Source organism: Myotis nattereri (genome assembly GCF_964212035.1).
Source record: "Myotis nattereri genome assembly, chromosome: 5".
Lineage (NCBI taxonomy): Eukaryota > Metazoa > Chordata > Mammalia > Chiroptera > Vespertilionidae > Myotis > Myotis nattereri.
The window spans coordinates 106,222,146-106,238,287 of record NC_138080.1 but is presented as its reverse complement, the minus strand read 5'-3'; the positions used below and the strand labels follow the sequence as shown (position 1 = coordinate 106,238,287).

The following is a 16,142-nucleotide window of genomic DNA, read 5'->3' as shown; positions in this document are numbered from 1 at the left end:
CGGGTGGTGGGTGGTGGGGCTTGTCCATCATCACATGAGCCAATTCCTTACAGTAAACCTTTCTATGGATGTCTAAGTAGGATAGGTGTATGCATCCTGTTTCCATTGGCTCTACTTTCCAGAGAACCGTGGAAATACCGCCTCTGGGAAGAGCCAGGAGGAAATGCCACACAGAGTGAGGAACGCATATGGTGGGAGGGTCCCCCGGTGCGGGGCTGTGGGCGGCCTCCCCGGGAAGCGCTGGCACCTTAGGGATGGCCAGCAGTTAAGCAGGTGAAGAGAGAGGGAAGTGCATCTGCTACAGAGAATAGCACATGCAAAGGTCCGGTGGCAAGGAGACAGGTGAGTGTGCGATGCTGGAACAGGGCTCGGGGCCTGAGTGCAGAGAGCCACGGGGCGTGGTGGAAGGAGGCCGGAGGGGCCGTGGAGGCCAGGTCCCGGGGGCAGGACCTCACCGGCCGAGATGAGGAGTGGGGTCCTAACATGGTCATCGTGGCTGCACTGCTGGTTACCTTCCCGTTGTTACCACCTTTTCCAGAAGAAGCAGCCAAGGCTGGAGGGGTCTAGTCATTGCCCACGAATGCCCGCCTGACGCTGACGGTCCTGGGAGGGGCCTGGGCTGCACGGGCAAGGGCACATGGCCATCGGCACGAACAGAAGAACCACTCGGGGCAGGCGGGCTATTCCGAGCGGATGAAGGAAGGAGGGGAACGGGAGGAAAGGAACCAGGGCCGGAGGGAGGGGCGGGGGGTGGGGGGAGATGAAAGGAAGAAACGCCGCTCTCCGTGTGCTAGGCCGGCGCGTCACTGAGTAGCCAGGGACCTGTCGCAGGTGAGGGAAGCGGGCTCACACAGGTGGGAACACCTGGTTTGTGAAGTCGGGGGGAGGCTCTGAATCGGCGCCTGTGACTCCACATGGAGCATCCGCCGCTGCCACCACAGGGACAAGACCTTCACACGACTAGTGGCCAGGCCAGGGCCTCACCTCACCTTTCAGCATTTACTTCTGGGAAAGACGAACAAGCCAGCCCAGGCTACGGCCCTTAGCAGCCAACACAGACTTCCCCAGGCCTGGGCCCAATGAACCCCCTCCCAGATTCTCACTAAGGGGGCTACGCCTGGCGGGCTGCCTCTCGGTGGGACAACGGCGCCCTCTGCCGGCAGCTCCGCGCAACAACAGTCACAGTTACAAAGCCGGGCAGCTGGGAAGCGCCTTCATAGCGCTCAGAACTGGGGTCTCATCCCTGAGAATTGTTGGTTTTTGTCACTTTATTTGTCATTTGTTAGTTCTTGTTAATGTACAGTTTTAATGATCATTGTTGTTTAATGTGCGTTCAATGGATCGTTATTTCCTGGATTAGAAATGAAAATGGATACATTTATAAAATACGCATTCTAACTCATTTTTAAGCCCATTACACTTAGCATGGCGTAATTTCATGAAAGGTAATTGTATTTTTTGACACAACACATATGTGGTGGGGGGCGTGGCGTCGTTTGGTTTGGGCAGCTCTCCTGACGCCTGGCTTACCCGGAGCCTGGCTTACCCGGAGGAGCTGGGCTCGGAGCTGCCCTGCATCGTCTGCTGAGACGCTTTGGCTGAGGAATATAACGACCATCTGGCGTCTCACAAACCTGCAGGTGGGAGAGGGGGGAGTGTCTTCAGAGCCTTTTTTGGATCAGTGTGAATATTCTTCTTCGACGCGAGGCTCCGAATGGGCAAACGGTACTTTCTCAGGGGCTGGCTGCTCCCCGGCGTGGGGACACTCGCCGGAAATGCTCTCCCTTCTGTGGCGTTAGCACCCACTGCTCTTTCTCAGGGCCCTTCGCTCGGGCCTGTGTCGCGTCGCGCACTCGTCCTTGGAAAAATCAACCCGCCGAATTCGCGGATCTGTCAAATCTTGGCACAATTTCATCTAAAAAATGTCAAAAGGTCCCGTTTGCTAACATGACCAGATGTCTGGTAAGCAGGTTTAATGATCGGAAAACTGTCAGCCTCATGGTGGTGGCTACACATTCTCCCCCCCTCCTGATTTTCACGGGCAAGTTCAAATTTCAGCATCAGTAACAAATGCCTTCATTTTTCCTCCTTAAAGGACAAGCTCACACCGTTTACTTCCAAGAAGAGTTCTGCCGAACACAAGCCGGGCTTTCTAATGAGATGGTTGTGGATGCACAAGCGGCTGGTTGAGCTCAAAAAATCCTCGCACACGTGCTTTTCCTCTCGCCGCTGGGCGACCATGGCTTCCCCGTCACAGGACCAGAGAAGGTGCGTTTGCAGGGGGTGAGAGGGAACACAATCCATAGCCTCACAGCGCCACCCAGCGCGCTCTCGGGGAGCCTCTGCTGGTGGGTGCGTTACTCTGGGGAGGTTTTTGCCTTTTGCACGGTGGGCGCGTGCTGTGGCGAATTGGGTGACGAGGACAGCGGCGGGGGCCACTCCGGTTCCCTGGGGGCTCCAGCGTCGCAGTCTGCTCCTTCCCACCCCTGGGACCGAGGGCAACACGGCGAAACAGGCCGATGAGATCCTAGGGTGACCCTGCAAGGAGCTGGGGCGCGGGGCTGCACGCCACACCTTCCGAGCTGCTCGGAGGCACCAGCAGAAGGCCAGGAAGTGGGGCAGAGGGGAGGCTGGAGGTGTGCAAACGGAGACAGTGGAGAGCATATACCCTCCCTGCTCCCCCTCCCCGTCCCTGGCACCAGCTCCTAAAGCCCGTGTTTCCTGGGTGACAGGAGTGTCTGTTGTTCTCCGGAGGTGGCTCTGATGGCTCCTTGTTGGCGGAAAGGAGCCGTGATAACCTTGGGATCCCAGCCCGCCCCCCCTTTCTCTGGAGAAGGGGGTGGGGCTGAAAATGGAGTAAATGATGGATCGCTCATGACCATGTGAGGGAACCTCCATGAGACCCCTAAACACAGGGCGCAGAGAGCTTCCGGGGTGAACACAAGGAGGGGGGAGCGCCCCTTCCCACACCCTGCCCTGCCTCTCCCCTACCTCCCCCCACCCACCCTTGTGTTCTGTATGCCTACCTGCGGGGGCCATGCTGGTAGCATTAACACCAGCGACATTGGTGAATGGTGCACGTGAGGGTGTTGTTGTTAAACCTTTACCAGCGTCTCCCTGCCGCAGGGGTGAGGGGTGCAGCCCCTACGGTCTCCAGAAGCTCCCCTCAAACCCCTGCTCACTCCCGCACCGGAACTGCGTGGGCACTGCTCATTTTCTGCACCCGGGAGGCCTTTCCCTCCAGTTATCCGGGACCTCTGGCTCCGCCCACGACCTCCCCGCGGAGCCTCAGCGGGCGGCGCTATGCTGCACCGTGGCCGCTGGAGGGCAGTGTTGCCACAGCCAAGCGCTCCACCTGGAGGGAGCCGGGTTGGAGCTGCAGGCCCTGCATCTGCAACCCCAGGGCCCGGGACCCTCCCCCGGAAATGGAGGAGGGAGGAGGGAGGGGTGAGGACTCAGACGTCAGTGTCCTGACACCCGGAGAGTGACTTCACGGCTGGAAATCACAAGAGTCACTGGGCACGGTACCATCTGAGCCACTGGGTCCCCCTACCAGCCCTGTGACCGGCCATCGCACTGCGGAGAGCCCCAGTGTCCCCGTCTGTGAAGCCAGGAGGATGCGGGACTGAGGTCAGAGGGCCTTGCGATGACGATGACGGAATGACAGGGCATTAAAGAGCCGCCTGGCGCCTGGCACGCGCGAGCCCGCAGCGCGGTCAGCTACGGTCACTGTCCGAGTCCAGGCAGTGAGTGCCTCGGTGGCCTCGCCCCGCTGAGCTCAGCCTCTGCACTGTGTGCCATGATGTGCATTTTACGGGACGCGACACTGAGGGACAGAGACGGGCAGTGACTGGGCACAGCCGAGGCCACAAGGGGCTGCAGCCTGTCAACCCCCACCCCCCCTCCAGCCCTGCCTCCTGGGGTGGACTCCCTGGGGCGGGCCCAGCACCCCTGTCTGAGCCCCATTCCTTCCTTGGACAGTGAGGCTGGCCGTCACTGAGTCGGTGGCAGTGAGTGGGGATGCTCACAACAAAGGAGCCATCCGTCAGCTCTTCACGCAATTCAACCCAGCGCCCGTTCGTGCTGCTCCCAACGTGTGCCAGGCCCCGGGCAACAGCGTAGGGCGAGCCCGGCCGTGCCTGCGTGGCTCCTGGCCCGGGAAAGGAGGCTCATAGGCTCCAGTGGCCGCCTCCGGGCGCCAGCATCGCTCCCCGCCAGGCTCTGGCGCTTAAGGGGCAGCCAAGGCACCTTTAACACCCCCCTTCCGTCCTTCCTCTCACTTGCACACAGACACGCGCTTGCATACATGTGCACATGCGTGCACACATGCACACGCAACCATATGCACACACACACACGTGCACATGTGGTGGTGTCCTAGGCCTCAGCGCCTCAGAATGTGACTGTATTTGGAGACGGGCCTTTAAGGAGACAAGTTAAAACTAGGCCGTAAGGTGGGCCCTGCCCCCGCCCGGCCCCGCCGTGGTCCCATATGACGGGCCCCCTTATAACAAGAGGAAATTACGACGCAGACACACAGAAGGAGCACATGTGAGCACAGGGAGAGCACAGCCACCCGCAAGCCAAGGAGCGAGGCCTCCGAAGAGCCCAGCCCGGCGTCCGGGTGGGGAACCCGCAGCCAGCACAGCGCTCGGCGGGAACAAAGGGCCGCTGCTGTCCGCGCTGCGCCGGAGCCGCTGGCCACCAGGGGGCAGCCTCTCGCCACCAGGGCCGCCTGCGCTCGCGCACGCCCGCGCCTTTGTCCCGCGGGGTCCCCTGCGCGCCCCCTCGCAGGCCCTGCAGACCCTCCTCCGCACCCCGCCTTCCCGCCCGTCGCCGGCGAATAGGTTTGCTGTCCACCTCCGGGGCCTGGCCCGGCCTTCCCGCGGGTTCCCGGTCGCGGAGCCCCGGCGTGGGCTGCACGCGGGCGGGATGCGCCACAGCCCTGCCCGCCCATCAGCCCCCCCGCCCCCCACGCTGCCCTGACAGCCCCTTCCTGAGGCCGTGCTGTGCGGGGGGAGGTCCCAGCGCCCCCTTTCCGCCCACAGCGAGCCCAGAGGCCCTCCCTCTGCTGAGACATGGAGGCTGGGGGGCGGGGGGCGCTCCTGGACACCCCCTCTCCCCAGAGCAGCCAGGGCCTGCGGTCCCCGCGCTGACCACGTGGGCGGGGACGTCTGTTCAGGGACACGACCTCCTTGGCCCGGCCAACGGAGGCTCCCTGTGCCCCAGGCCCCGCCTGGTGCCTGGTGGTCCCACCTCGTGGGTTCCCCGGCGCCCTGCGCCTGGAGACTCCTGGGCTGTCCTCCTGCGGCTGGCATTTCCCCTCTGCAGGAGGGGTGCCCGTGGCTGGGAGTCCTTACAGGTCTCAGGTGAGCCCTCCCCGGGGAAGATGACCAGGCAGTCAACCCAACAGGCGTCTCAGCCCAGGCAGGCGGTCTCCAGTGGGTGCCCCAAGTCAGGGCCCATCCCCACCCGGAGCCCCATCCCCATCCCCACCCCCTTCCCCATCCCCATCCCCACCCCCACCCCCATCCCCATGGAATGGGTGAGGACTCCCAGGCTCAGAATGGGGGCCAGTCTGGAAAAGAAGGGACGTTGCTCATGTACGTGAATCAGGAAGTCCAGAGTGTATTTGCTTAGAGACTATAAATGTGAAATAACACATGTATGCATTGCAAAGACTTGCATGTTTTAATAACAGAAATAGAGAGTAAGAAATTAGGAGACTTAACAAAAAGCGCCTCGGTGCGAACCACATGAAGATGAGGACAGAGAAGGGAGCTCTGGGGTGTTTCTGAGCTGCTCCCGTGGGTGCGGGGTGAGCCACGCACGAGGCTGGACTATGACCGGGACCAGAGGGTGTGGCTGAGGCTGCCTGCTCAGGCCCCTCCTGCTAATGGGGCTGTGAGAGTCATAACACAGGCTCCAGGCAAATAAAGTGCTGGGGGGGCCGGCCAGCCTGGCCTTGCTAACTGCCCCCAGGGGGGAGGGGGACGGGAGGGCAGGGACTTGGGCTGCTAAGGGATGGCCGCTGACCAATGGGCTTGGAGCCCTGGGATGCTGTCTGTCCGGATGAGCGGGTCGCCGCTCCTGTCCAGCGGAGATGGGGTCCAGCCAGGGCCTGGGGCCTGGGTGCTGGACGCTGGCCTTGGCTTCCCCTTGGGGGCCACGGCCGGCTTGCAGGGGAGCTCAGAAGGGCTTTCGGGGGGAGGTCGGAGGAGAGTGACTGGGAGGGTGAGACTGGAGGCTGGAGGCTGCAGTGGGGAGACGCCAGGGCGGTGGGTGAGCCTGGCTGAGGACCTAAGAGCGCCCCCTGACACCACAGCCGTGTCTCCTACTGTCGTTACATAACGTGTGTCTGTGGTGACTCATGTTTTATTATATAAACGTAGCGCTATCTGAGGGCCATTACCCGGGAAACCAAGGCTTGGGTTAGCCCGTTGCTCTTTACACGCTCAGGAGAGCGTAGCTGCTGAGGTTAAAGCTCATCGGGGTGATGACAGCAGTGGTTCCAGCACCGGCGGGTGCCCTCAGGCTGGGCTGAGCCCAGGGGCGTCTCCCCAGCTTGGGTCCCTGCCATGGGGACTCGCAGGCGGGGGAGGAGGCCACGGTGAAGAGAGGAGTTGGGGGAGGTGGGAGCGCTCCTTCCGGGGCACGATGGACCCTGGGGTTTTTAGTGGGTTTTGTGGGCATTTGAGTAGTTCATTCGTGCCTCTGCCTGGAGTACGGCCTTCAGTCCCTTCGCTGTGATTCGATTCGAGGTGTGAGCTCAGCACGTGGCCTCTGCCGCACCCCACTCTCTGTAGGAGCAGGTTCCAGCTCTGGACTAGCATTCGCCCTGCACCCACCTCTGGCCACCCCACCCCCACCCCACCCTCCACCCTGGGCTGTCAGGGCGCTGCTGTCTGTCTGCGGGGTGGGGTGGGGGGCGGATGGGGGGGGCCTGCACGCCCCCTGGGCCCAGGGCTCTGGTAGGTGCCCTGAGAGCGGGCCTGCCACGCCCTCACCCTTGGCTGAGCGCCTGCCCTCACCGGACGTGACAGGTTAGTGGTGCCATCCGTTTCCTGGTGTTGTCGGGCCCAGGGGCTCAGCAGTGCCCTCGAACGCCCGTCCACGCAGAACCGGAGACCGCGCTGATCTGGAAACAGGGTGGGCGCAGGTGCGGTCAGTTACGCCTGGAGCTGCAGCCAGCCAGGTGCCCCCAGTGATTGGCCCCGACGCGAGGAGAGGACGCTGGGCGGCGGCTACCAGGGTGTGAGGCCTGAGCTGTCTGCACAGGGGGGATGGGGGTCCAGGGGGCCTGTGAAGGAGGTGGACCTGACAGGTGTGCTCCTGGTTGCAGGAGGAGAGACGCAGCGAGGCGTGGAGAGGAAGGGGGTAGGAAGATGGAGGAGGCACTGGGCTGACCTGTCCGTGAGCCGAGGGCTGCCCACAGCACGTACCCCGCAGCCACCGGACGCCGGAGGGGCTGGTGGTGCCTCCCTCGCTCTGGGAGAACCAACCTGCGGACGCTGATCCCTGGGTCCGGCCAGCGGATCTGGTGAGCTCCTTTCTGTTGTTCTAAGCCACCAGTTGGCGGTGATGGACAGCCGCTGCTCCCCTTCCCCGATGAAGGCGCTCTAGGGTCCCCCAGCTTAGACCCAGGGACAGGGAGGCAGGGAAAGGTCACCAGGTCCCCGCGCTGGCCCTCACAGGCCCGGCGGGCAGGAACTCGGGGTGAGGGCAAGATGGGGTGGCCTGGGAGTGGGGGACTGACTGGGAGGTGGGACAGGCGCTGCCACCGGGGGCGCTGGTGATCAGAGGCGCGGGAGCCCCCTGGGAAATGCTGGCGGGGGACCTCAAAGGAGCAACAGAATGTGCAGCAGACCCAGCTCAGCGCCCAGAGCTCAGCTGCGCAAAAGCAGGGCCGCCTGGGGCCAAAGCCGGCAAAACCCAGGCCCACGGAGGGCGTGGGCCGGCGGGAGCCTTTCCCATCTGTCCCCCAAATTTCCCTTATGCGACTTTATTTATTTCTGAGAGGGGGTCACACACAGGGACCCTCCCACTCCTCCTGAGCGACACAGGCTGGGAGACAGGAGCACCGACGCCCCGCCCACTGCTCCCGGAGCTCGGAGGGTCCTGCTGCCCAAACCCATCTTCCTGGAGGCTCTGCTCTGCAGGAGCCCAGCCTGCAGCCCGCAGGCCCAGCGCAGCCCCGGCTGGTCAGGGGGAGGACAAAAGGAAGAGCCTTGTGCCCCCTGCTGGACCGCTGAGGCACAGCCCCGCAGCCCGACCCTGTGCAGGAGGGGTGGGTGGGAGAGGCATTGCAGGGGGAGAGGCATTGCAGGGGGAGAGGCATTGCAGGGGGAGAGGCATTGCAGGGGGTGAGGCGAGGGGAGCAGAGATGCCCTGGGGTCCCTAGTGAGACGCTGTGTTTGCAGCGCGCCTGTCACTCATTATTATTCCCTCACTTGCCAGGGGAGCTCCTGGGCCAGCTGAGGCATCAGCCATCTCCTGGAGTGTGTGTGGGGGTGCGATTCTTTGGGGTCTGAGGCCCCAGCTGGGTGATGGGGTCTTCAAGGCCATGCTGATTGTTTTCAGAGGGCCAAGGGCGGATGCGTTCATTTCTCCATCCTTCGTCCCGCTGTATTGATAACTACATATGGAGCCCCCACCGTGGGCCCCACACTGTTCTGGGCAGGCTCAGAGATCAAAAGGTGAACAAGATGTGTGAGACCTCTGCTCTTGAGTGACAGCTGTCATTATTATCCCACACGCGACGTTTACGTACAAGTGGCAAGACGTGGGGGAGACCTGAGAAGTAGCTCTGAGCCCTGGAAGGCCCGCCTCTCCCTGAAAGGGAAGTTTGAGCTGAGAGAGGAGAGGTGAGGGCGTTAGGTGAAGAGTGGAAGAAGGAGGTGCTGTTCCCAGGCAGAGGGAATAGCATGTGCAAAGGCCCTGGGGCAGGAGGGAAGACAGCACTTTCAAGGGAAAGAAAGCAGTGCTGCTGGGAGATGGCTCCCGGGAGAGGACTAGCCCGCAGGCCTGGAAGGACCTGGGTTTGGGTCCCTGGCCTAAGACAATGGGAAACACTGAGCAAGTTTAAACAGCCAAGCTTAAACCTGGTCAGATTTTACCCAGACTGAGGACCCACCTGCTGGGCTGGAATCCCAGAAGTCTTTGCGTTGCTCCAAGGTGGTTTCTTCCTAAGGTGGGTGTTGACAGAACCACCTCACTGGGCCACGATTTACCTTTTCGCTGGGTGTCTGCCTAATGCCAAGTGGGTACAATCTTCCTTGCTATGGATGAGGAAACCAAGGCACAGAGAGGTTAAGTGACTTGCCCAGGGACACACAGTAGGAAGGTGACAGGCTGGTATGACCCTAACAGGTCTGTCACTATCTAAACTCTAGGATCCCGTGGCCCTGGAATGGGGCGGGTTAAGTGAGGGACAGATGTGAGCAGTACAGGTGGGAGCTGGCCCTCTCTGAGCCCATCCTTTCTCCTTCACGTCCGGCCTCAACAGATGCTCTGAGGAAAGACCAGGGAGCCTGTGTGTGAGTGTGTGTGTGTATGAGTGTTTGTGTGTCTGAATGTGTGTGCATGTGAGTGTGTGTGAGTGTGTGTGTGTGTGAGTGTGTGTGTGTGTGTGTGAGAGTGTGTGTGAGTGTGTGTGTGTGTGAGTGTGTCTGTGAGTGTGTGTGAGTGTGTGTGAGTGTGAGAGTGTGAGTGAGTGTGTGAGTGTGTGTGTGCATGTGAGTGTGTGTGTGAGTGTGAGTGTGTGAGTGTGAGTGTGTGTGAGTGTGTGTGTGAGTGTGTGTGTGAGTGTGTGTGTGAGTGTGAGTGAGTGAGTCTGAGTGTGTGAGTGTGGGAGTGTGAGTGAGTGTGAGTGTGTGAGTGTGTGTGAGTGTGAGTGTGTGTGAGTGTGTGAGTGTGAGTGAGTGCGTGTGAGTGTGCGAGTGTGAATGAGTGTGTGTGAGTGTGCAGGTCTAGTTATCTGGCAGCAAGGGGACTCGGTTAATGATCCAGTTCCCAGCTCCCCTGGGGAGTCAGCAGCGAGGGTGCAGGCTGGAGGCAGGCTGCAAGGTCAGGGCGGAGGGCAGACGGTGACACAGCAGGAGGCCGCGGAGCCTGGAGCCTTCCGTGGATGAGGGCGCGGGCGGGCACGCTGCTATTTTGGGCCGGTCCCGGGTCACCAGCCCGGCGTGCTCATGCCGGGCCTTCATGGTAGAATTCCTTCGGGGCCGGAGCTGGGGCAGAGACCATGTCATTGAAGGAGGGTGGCGAGCAGGGACACGCCTGGAAAGACGCCGGGGCCGGAGCCCCTCCCCAGTCCGCTCTCCACCTGCCCCCTCCCCTCCGGCCTTTCCTGGCTCCTGAAGTGGGGGGGCGCACGGTCCTCCCCGGGGTTTTCGGGTTCCTGGGGCGGCGAGTCCAGCTGGAGACGGGCCTGTGTGGCCTGTGCTGCGTTTCAAACACGACCTGACACTCTGAAAACACAGATCTGAGCGGAGGGTGGGGCTGGGAGGCACAACCAGGACGGACGACGAAAAGGAAAGAGCTTCCGGAGCCTCTTCTCTCTGTCATTCCAGAGGCCCGAGGGCTCGGGTCCGAGGGCATGCGGTGTCCCGCCTCCAGGGGAGGTCCTTTCCCACAGCTGCCCTGGCCGCCTCGCCTCCGGGGTGGCTGAGGACGCTGCCAGGGGCGGCTTAGCCATGAAGTGACCTCGGTGATTCTTGCCTCGGTGACAGGCTGGGGCCACGGAAGGGCAGGGGCAGCTGTGGCAGGAGCACCAGGCACAGCGCGGCCTCGCAGCCACTCCGCCCCGCGGGCCCCGTCTCACGTGGGTGCGTCGGTGGGTAATTCCTGCCCTGGCGGTGGGCACAAGGCTCCCACGAGGGAAGTGAAGGTCAGTTCCTGCGTCTGAACTGCTCTGCGCTCTGGGGCGAGCGCGAAGCCGGGCCTGTCTCCTGCCGGCTTCCCCCGAGTGCCGGCAGCACTGGCTTCTCCGCGCTCTGTCCACAGCTCGGCGGCCACGGAGCCTCACGGGCCCTTTCCCGGGACCCAGCCCAGCTTGTCGCCCTTCGGTTTCTCCTCCTTGGAAAGCCACGGAGTGTCCTCGGTCACTCATCCAACAGCAGCACCTGCATCGCCCGTGCCCGTCGCACGGATATGGAGGGGCAGGCGCACTGCCACCTCTGCGCTCGGGTCCGGAGGCCAGCTCACAAGGTCAGCGACCCCAGAGCAGGCTGCACTCTCTCTCTCACTCCGAGACCCCCACACTCCAGCCGGGCCGGTGACAGGAAGATGAAGGAGAAGAGGAGGGGCTGGGACTTAACTCGGAGAAGAGATTGTCACTGTCGACAGCTGGCGCTGGACTTCTAAGGACCTGCAGCGTCAGCCGAGCGCCTTCGAGATGGTGTGGGACTCACACCTCACAGACGTACGTGGGAGGCAGGACCCACTGGGTGCTGGTTGAGGAAAGCTGACCTGAACGACATTCAACAGAAAAAGGGGTTGGTGCTCGCGTAGTTGCGGGGAAAGAATGGGTTAGCACTTGACGGGGCTTTGATGGCCTCTGTGTGGAAGGTCCTGGAACGCCTCTCACATGTGGGTCCTGGGAGGAGGGAGGGATGAAGCCTTGAGATGTCTAGAGCCCTGGACGATACCCTGACTGCCGCCTGCGAGAGACCCTGAGGCAGAGGCCCCACTGAGCCATGCCCAGATTCCTGACCCACAGACATTGAGACGACAGACTGTGTTGTGTTACGTTGTCATGTTGTGAAGCAATTTGTTACGCAGCACTGGCTGACCGATACATCATTTCTTAGCACGGTGCTTGGCACATACCAGACTTATAAAATGGACGCTATTTTTGTTGTAGCTGATTCCAAAACCACTTCCCCAGCTGCGTGTCAAGATCTGCCGAGAGACACCGCTAATGTTGGAGATGGTTCCCATGTGTCTTCCGTGCTGTGGGTCTCAGCAGTCCCCGATCTCAGAAGTGAGGAGCAGAGGGTGGATAAAAGCTCTCTTTCCTTGAGCTTGGGAGGCACCAAGAGACCGGCGAAGTGAGCAGGCTGTTCCCCCGCACGGGGGTGTGCCCAGCCTCATGTCCTCCTCACCCCATCAGTGTCGTTGCGGCTCAGGTTCCACCCTCGCTGAATAGCGCTAAAGTGGTGCCGGATAAAAACAGCGCGGCCCCCATAGAAACAAGCCTCCCGCTCTCATGGTTGCCATAGCGATAAGGGAAAAGGTGACTAATACAAAAGCTTTGCCTGGAACCTGCTAAACGGACTCAGGGAGGCGGCTGCCACGCAAAATCCTCTGGACCTGCAATTAAATGAACAGCTTCAAGGAGGCCGGCTCCACGGGAGCCCCCAGGAATGTCACACGTGACCTCGTACGGCAGACCAGGCTCTAACGGAATCCAGGGTTTCTCTCCTAGGCCTGCCCGTAGTTTTCCTCGGGGTGCCGCCCCTGCCTCCTGAGGCTGCACCGGCGATGGCTCCCAGATGGGCACGCGCCCCAAGCCGGCCAGCGAGGCCTCCTTCTGGGGTCCTGCCGGACCTGGGCCAAGGAGACGCTTTCTAAAGTAGCTGCGATCGCCTGGAATGACGGGACTGCTGGGGGCCATCATCGCAAGACAACCTCCCTATGAAAGGGGGTGGACACCGAGGAAAACAGGCTAGAAAGCGAGGGAGGGAGAGGGAAGCCAAGTTCTCATAATGTTTGGGGCAGAAATGGAGTGGGGGGCGGGGTAGCCGCCGTTAGAAAGGAGGTGCACCGTGCTCTGTGGACTGTGACGGTTCTTTCCGATGAGATAAGGCTCACTCTGACCTGGCCGAAGGTGTCCGGCCCAGGACCTGGGAGTCAGCCTCGGAATGCGGTCTGTCCTCCTTTTCCGAGAACTGGTCCCGGAGGTACCCGCCCTCTGTGACTGCCCCCCCCACCCCCCACCCCCCACCCCCATGCACTCACATTGCCCGTAGCCTGTAACCATCACACCTTACCTATCCCCAGTAATTCCTACTGCCCCGCGCCATCTTTGTCCCACCCAGTACCTGCAGCTGGCTTATGAGGGTGGGGGAGGGGGTGGGGAGAGCAGGCTTTGTGGGTGACCCGCGCTCTCCCACGCTGCCGGCAGGATTGGGGTAAACGCTCAGACATGGTTCAACCCTGCCTCTGCTTGCTTGGCTCAAGTAGTGACAGGCACGCAGACCCATTGGCTGTCGGATTTCAGTGCTCCCAGGTGAGCATGTGGCTTCATGCATTTCTCACCAGAGTTCAACACTAGACCTGCCGGTCCCGTGAGCCAGCCAACGTCATTTTCACTTGGGTCTCGGGGCGGGCTTTCCGTCCCTTGCGCAGGACAGACAGCTGGTGAATGATGGCCCCAAAGAGATGTGGACGCCCTAACCCAGCACCTCCCACTGCGGCCGTCCTTGTGGTAGAGTCATGGCGGATGCTGTTGGGCGAGAGGAGGCGAGACTGGGGAAGGTGGGCCCATAGCCCTCAGGGCCCCGTGTGCAGGAAGCGGGGGAATTCGATTGATTACTGATGGGTCCCAGCCCTGCCGCAGCCGCCGCTGCTGAGTTTTGGGAACCAGCGCCCTGCCCCACCAGCGCCCTGCCCCACCAGCCACCCAGCACCCAGGGGCTCAGGCAGAACCGTGCACGGGCATCGCGTCCTCCCCAGAGACCGTGTGAAGGGCTTGCACGCCTCCATGCCTCTGCGCACTCTGCTCCTTCTGCCTCAGGTCCCTCTGCCTATGTCTCCGCCTGGAAACACCCTGTGCAGCCTCAGTCCTCCATGCCAGTCCCTCCCCGGAGCTCCTCCGCCCCCTTCCCCAGGGGTACCAGGTACCGGTGTCCTGTCCGGCCGAGGTGCCTCCCCGTGGCCTCCCCGCCCCAGGGGCTGGCAGTGCCCGTGCCAGGACCTGCCTTGGTCCTTCTCTCTCCTGAACCCGGGGGCCCAGGGCAGGGGATGAGGCCAGTTTGTCTTCGTGCCTGAGAACCCGGCCCCGTGCTGGGCACAGAGCAGCTGCTCCCGAGCCCTCATTGGATGAGTGAGGACGGACATGAGCCGTGGATGCCAGGCTGGTGTCTGAGGCAGCTCCCTGGTGCAGAGAACGTTCTGGAAACGCACCCCTCACCTTCTCCAAGGCGCAGCTGACACCGCAGCCTGGGCCCGGCATGGGGAGCGCTGGGCTCTTCCATTCCGCTTCATTTTTTTTTTTTTAAAGAAAACAGTGTGATACTTCCTTCATGATCCCCAAAGCACACCGATCTGCATGCTAATCACCCCTCAGTGTCATCGGAATCTGCCGATTTCACGCATTTGCATACTTCCCCATCAGCTCCCGTCCCCTCCCCCCTCGTCAGCTATTCTTGGCGGGGCTGCGCCTCCCCCACGGTTCTCACACCGGCTTGATTTTATTTCACTTTGTAAAGACAGATTTGGGAGATGATGAATTAGTCATTGCCAATTTCATGCGTTTACGCTCCGCGCCTTTACACCTTATATTTATGCAGCCACCCCCCCTCCTGGCTCCAGATGGCGTGGCTTGCAGCCTCGGGTGGGGAGGGGGTGAGGAGGGGTGTGGGGAAGGGAGAGAGCTGCCCCCTCCCTCCCTCCCCTCCCTCCTCCCCAGCCTCGGGCTCAGGGCTCAGCTCCGTAGGGCTGGTTTGAATGGCGCATCACCCTCTGGCAAACCCGGCTCCTTCTGCAGATCTCACCGCCTCTCAGGACCCGGGAAATGTGAGCGAGACAACGGGAACCGTTACACACAGACCCTTCTCGCTCTGTCTGTGGCCCAAATGGAGCCGCGATGCTCTGAAAGATTCGCAGATGTTTTTTCTAAGGGTTTCATCTGGCCCCACTCCCACTGGGGGTCACAGGGGCTCAAGAGCGAGGGGCCCCGTGCAACTACAGAACAAAGAGAAACGCAGGTTTTCAAAGTCAGACGACCTGGTGACAGATGAAAAGATTGGGAAGCACGTGAGATGAAACGGGGCGGGGGGGGGGGGGCGGATCTTACCCAGCAGCACTTGTAGCTTCTTATGCCTGAAAAGGGGCCTGGATGGATATGTGACACAGGACCCAGCGTGGGGGGGGGGGGGGAAGGCTGAGAGAAAGGTGCTGGTGGGCCTTGCAGAAGCACCCCACCTGCCCATCACCCAAGGCTGAGCCCAGGGCGGGGGGAGCGGGGGCACAGACCACGGGCACAGGCATCCCAAGTGAATATCGGGGTCACCTGAGAGTGGCCAGGCCTGTGCCTTGCCTTCCAGTGGGGCCCAGGGAGGTGGCATGTTTACTTCCTGTCCCCTGGGCTCAGCAGAGTAGAAAAGGTGATGTGTTGCCCGGCCGGCGTGGCTCCGTGGTTGAGCATCGACCTATGAACCAGGAGGTTACGGTTCAATTCTCAGTCAGGGCACATGCCCGGATTGTGGGCTCGATCCCCTGTGTGGGCGTGCAGGAGGCAGCTGATCAATGATTCTCTCTCATCATTGATGTTTCTCTCTCTCTCTCCCTCCCTCTCCCTTCCTCTCTGAAGTCAATATATATATTCTCCTATATAATAAAGAGCTAATATGCTAATTAGACCAGATGGCAGAACGACCTTCCAGGACGACCTTCCTAAATGACCAGTGGGCAGAGGGCAGGGCAGAGGGCAGCCAGGCCACGAAGGCCTATGCACGAATTTCATGCACTGGGCCTCTAGTGTATATGTGTGTGTGTGTGTGTGTGTGTGTGTGTGTGTGTATATATATATAATTCATGCATGGGGGAGGGTCCCCTCAGCCTGGCCTGTACCCTCTCGCAATCCGGGATCACTGGCTCCTAACCACTCACCTGCCTGCCTGCCTGATCGCCCCTAACCTCTCTGCCAGCCTAATTGCCCCTAACTGCCTCTGCCTGCCAGCCTGGTCGCCCCTAACCACCTCTGTCTCAGCCCCCACCACCGTGGCTTTGTCTGGAAGGATGTCCAGATGGATGTCCGGAAGACATCCGGTCTAATTAGCATATTACCCTTTATTAGTATAGATGTGTGTGTGTTCGTTCTTAAAGAAAAAAAGGTGACATGTTGATCACGTCTACATAAAGCAGGATGGAGATGGAGACAGGCTCTTGGCATCTCTTGTGATAAGACATTTTTCAAC

The 16,142-nt window shown here is 61.1% G+C and overlaps 1 long non-coding RNA gene across 2 annotated transcripts in view; it reads left to right on the top strand.

The window, feature by feature from the left end:
- Window positions 1-1,386: 1,386 nt before the first annotated feature.
- LOC308518917 overlaps window positions 1,387-16,142 on the top strand; it is a 34,629-nt gene continuing 19,873 nt past the window's right edge. Inside the window, exons 1-2 of one of the 2 annotated variants that reach the window (XR_013995964.1) lie at window positions 1,387-2,268; window positions 7,343-7,540. This is a non-coding gene — a long non-coding RNA (uncharacterized lncRNA). Of the gene's footprint in view, window positions 2,269-5,675; window positions 6,762-7,342; window positions 7,541-16,142 lie in introns of those variants that run through there. The other variant, XR_013995965.1, reaches the window with a different exon arrangement.